Raw genomic sequence first — 4,536 nt, forward strand, 5'->3', positions numbered from 1 at the left:
CGGCTGGACTCCTGTACTATGAAGATACAAGATTGAAGATCGTCCTGTGTCCGGAAGGGAATTTCCTTGGCGTGGAAGGCAAGCTTGGCGATACGGATATGTAGATCTCCTACCATTGTAACCGACTCTGTGTAACCCTAGCCCTCTCTGGTGTCTATATAAACTGGAGGGTCTTAGTCCGTAGGACGAAGGACAATCATACCATAGGCTAGCTTCTAGGGTTTAGCCTCTCTGATCTCGTGGTAGATCTACTCTTGTACTATCCATATCATCAATATCAATCAAGCAGGACGTAGGGTTTTACCTCCATCAAGAGGGCCCGAACCTGGGTAAAACATTGTGTCCCCTGCCTCCTATTACCATTCGGCCTAGACGCATAGTTCGGGACCCCCTACCCGAGATCCGCTGGTTTTGACACCGATAGGGACAATGCTCTAATAATGAAGATCATCACACTTTTATTTTCTTACAACTCAAGAATTACAACTCCATACTTAGAACAAGATATGACTCTATATGAATGCCTCCGCCAGTGTACCGGGATGTGCAATGACTCATGAGTGACATGTATGAAAGAATTATGAATGGTGGCTTTGCCACAAATACGATGTCAACTACATGATCATGCGAAGCAATATGACAATGATGAAGCGTGTCATAATAATGGTACGGTGGAAAGTTGCATGGCAATATATCTCAGAATGGCTATGGAAATGCCATGATAGGAAGGTATGGTGGCTGTTTTGAGGAAGGTATATGGTGGGTTTATGATACCGGCGAAAGGTGTGCGGTATTAGAGAGGCTAGCAATGGTGGAAGGGTGAGAGTGCGTATAATCCATGGACTCAACATTAGTCATAAAGAACTCACATACTTATTGCAAAAATCTATTAGTTATCGAAACAAAGTACTACGCGCATGCTCCTAGGGGTATAGATTGGTAGAAAAAGACCATCGCTCGTCCCCGACTGCCACTCATAAGGAAGGCAATAAATAAATAAATCATGCTCCGACTTCATCACACAACGGTTCACCATACGTGCATGCTACGGGAATCACAAACTTCAACACAAGTATTTCTCAAATTCACAACTACTCAACTAGCATGACCCTAATATTACCATCCTCATTTCTCAAAACAATCATCAAGTATCAAACTTCTCATAGTATTCAATGCACTTTACATGAAAGTTTTTACTATTCTTGGATGCCTAGCATATTAGGATTATTTAAGCAAATTACCATGCTATTTAAAACTCTCAAAATGATATAAGTGAAGCATGAGAGTTCATCTATTTCTATAAAATAAAATCACCACCGTGCTCTAAAAAGATATAAGTGAAGCGCTAGAGCAACAACAAACTATTCCGAAAGATATAAGTGAAGATCAATGAGTAGTCGAATAGTCATGCAACTATATGAAGACTCTCTAACATTTAAGGATTTCAGATCTTGATACTTTATTCAAACAGCAATAAAAATAAAATAAAATGACGCTCCAAGCAAAACACATATCATGTGGCGAATAAAAATATAGCTCCAAGTAAAGTTACCGATGAACGAAGACGAAAGAGGGGATGCCTTCCAGGGCATCCCCAAGCTTAGGCTTTTTGTTTTCCTTGAATATTACCTTGGGGTGCCTTGGGCATCCCCAAGCTTAGGCTCTTGCCACTCCTTATTCCATAATCCATCGAATCTTTACCCAAAACTTGAAAACTTCACAACACAAAACTTAACAGAAAACTTGTAAGCTCCGTTAGTATAAGAAAATAAATCACCACTTAAAGGTACTGTAATGAACTCATTCTTTATTTATATTGTTGTTAAACCTACTCTATTCCAACTTCTCTATGGTTTATAAACTCTTTAACTAGCCATAGATTCATCAAAATAAGTAAACAACACATGAAAAGCAGAATCTGTCAAAAACAGAACAGCCTGTAGTAATCTGGATAAAACGTATACTTCTGGAACTCATAAAATTCTCAAATAAATTTCTGGACCTGAGTAATTTGTCTATTAATCATCTGCGAAAAGAATTAACTAAATAGCACTCTCCAAATAAAAATGGCAGCAATTCTCGTGAGCGCTAAAGTTTCTGTTTTTTTTACAGCATGATCAACAAGACTTTCCCCAAGTTTTCCCAACGGTTGTACTTGGCACAAACACTAATTAAAACATAAAAAATAAATCATAACAGAGGTTATATGAATTATTTATTACTAAACAGGAGCAAAAAGCAAGGAACAGAAATAAAGTTGGGTTGCCTCCCAACAAGCGCTATCGTTTAACGCCCCTAGCTAGGCACGATGATTTCAATGATGCTCACATAAAAGGATAAGAATTGGAACATAAAGAGAGAATCATGAAGAATATGACTAACACATTTAAGTCTAACATACTTCCTATGCATAGGGATTTTGTGATCAAACAACTTGTGGGAACAAGAATCAACTTGCATAGGAAGGTAAAACAAGCATAACTTCAAAACTTTAAGCACATAGAGAGGAAACTTGACATTATTGCAATTCCTACAAGCATATATTCCTCCCTCATAATAATTTTCAGTAGCATAATGAATGAATTCAACAATATAGCAGCACCTAAAGCATTCTTTTCATGATCTACAAGCATAGAAATTTTATTACTCTCCACATAAGCAAAATTCTTCTCATTCGGAATAGTGGGAGTATCATAAGAGACTCGAATACTATAAATTGTTTCCACATTAAAAGAGTAATGTTCAGAAAATGGGTAACCATAATCATGACAAGTTTTATAAATATAATCACTACTTTTTTATAGCATAAGTATCATCACAATAATCATCATAGGTAGGAGGCATGCTATCATCATTATAAATTTGCATATCAAAACTTGGGAGACTAAAAATATCATCTTCATTAATCATAGCTTCCCCAAACTTGGGACAAACATTAATTGCAGCAAATATATTCTCAAAAACATCATCTTCATCAAACATAGCATCCCCAAGCTTGGGCCTTTTCATATCATAAGCATAATCACTCTCATCATTAATAGTATGGATAGCACCAATAGTATAGCAATTATCATATTCTTCCAAGCAAGTGCCAAAAAGATTTTAAAGATCATAAGAAGTATCATTATCTTCCACAATTATATTTCCATGAGTCACAATAGTAATAGGAGCACCATTATTTGGGAGGGGTGCCTTTTTACCTCTCTTCCTTTTCCTTTTCTTCTTCTTTACCACATCATGTGTGTGTTCAATCCTCTTTTTGGAGCTCCTTATTAATGAGATTGGTTGAATAGGAGGTTCCTCCTCATTACCTAATTCATCATAAGAAATAATAGGAGGGTACTGGGAAGTCTCTTCCCTTTCATTAGTATTCTCTTCATCTTCTATTTGTTTTGTTTTCTTTATGTAATTGGCAATATAAGGATTTTCAATGCAATTTACCGCATAATACATATAAATTTCCTCTAGATCAAATCCAAGAAGTTTATAACGGGCAAATTTTGGAAGATAATTAGTTATACATTTCATTTCTTCATAACCCATAAGCAAACTAAGTTCATTATGATGTGCAAGGGAAATCAAGTCATCACAATTTTTGGACACAATACGATCATGAAACAATTTGCATTGGGTATTGAAATGATCATGTTCATTACAAAGCTCACAAGTATGGCCAATATAATTTAAATTTTCAGCACATTCATCTAACCTTTCTTGCAACAATTTAGTTTCTAAGTACTTATGCCTCTTGCAATATCTATCTTCCCTATTTGGTGTGTTGATACAAACCCAATGTACTCCACAAAAATTGACATGTTTATAGGAGACATTTTCATCATCACTAGTGCAATCATCATTAGTATCATGGATATTCAAATAATTCATACTAACAACATTGCAATCATGCTCATCATTCACATATTTAGTGCCAAACATTTTATAGATTTCTTCTTCTAGCACTTGAGCACAATTTTCCTTACCATCATACTTACGAAGATATTAAAAAGGTGAAGCGTATGTGACAAAATCAATTTCATTTTTTATAGTTTTCTTTTATAAACTAAACTAGTGATAAAACAAGAAACTAAAAGACTCGATTGCAAGATCTAAAGATATACCTTCAAGCGCTAACCTCCCCGGCAACGGCGCCAGAAAAGAGCTTGATGTCTACTACACAACCTTCTTCTTGTAGACATTGTTGGGCCTCCAAGTGCAGAGGTTTGTAGGACAGTAGCAAATTTCCCTCAAGTGGATGACCCAAGGTTTATCAATCCGTAGGAGGCGTAGGATGAAGATGATCTCTCTCAAACAACCCTGCAACCAAATAACAAAGAGTCTCTTGTGTCCCCAACACACCCAATACAATGGTAAATTGTATAGGTGCACTAGTTCGGCGAAAAGATGGTGATACAAGTGGTATATGGATAGTAGATAAAGATATTTGTAATCTCAAATTATAAAACAGCAAGGTAACTAATGATAAAAGTGAGCGTAAATGGTATTGCAATGATAGGAACAAGGCCTAGGGTTCATACT

Source organism: Triticum urartu, chromosome 7A, assembly GCF_056163025.1.
Source record: "Triticum urartu cultivar PI428250 chromosome 7A, HENAU_Tu73, whole genome shotgun sequence".
In the NCBI taxonomy this organism is placed as follows: Eukaryota; Viridiplantae; Streptophyta; class Magnoliopsida; order Poales; family Poaceae; genus Triticum; species Triticum urartu.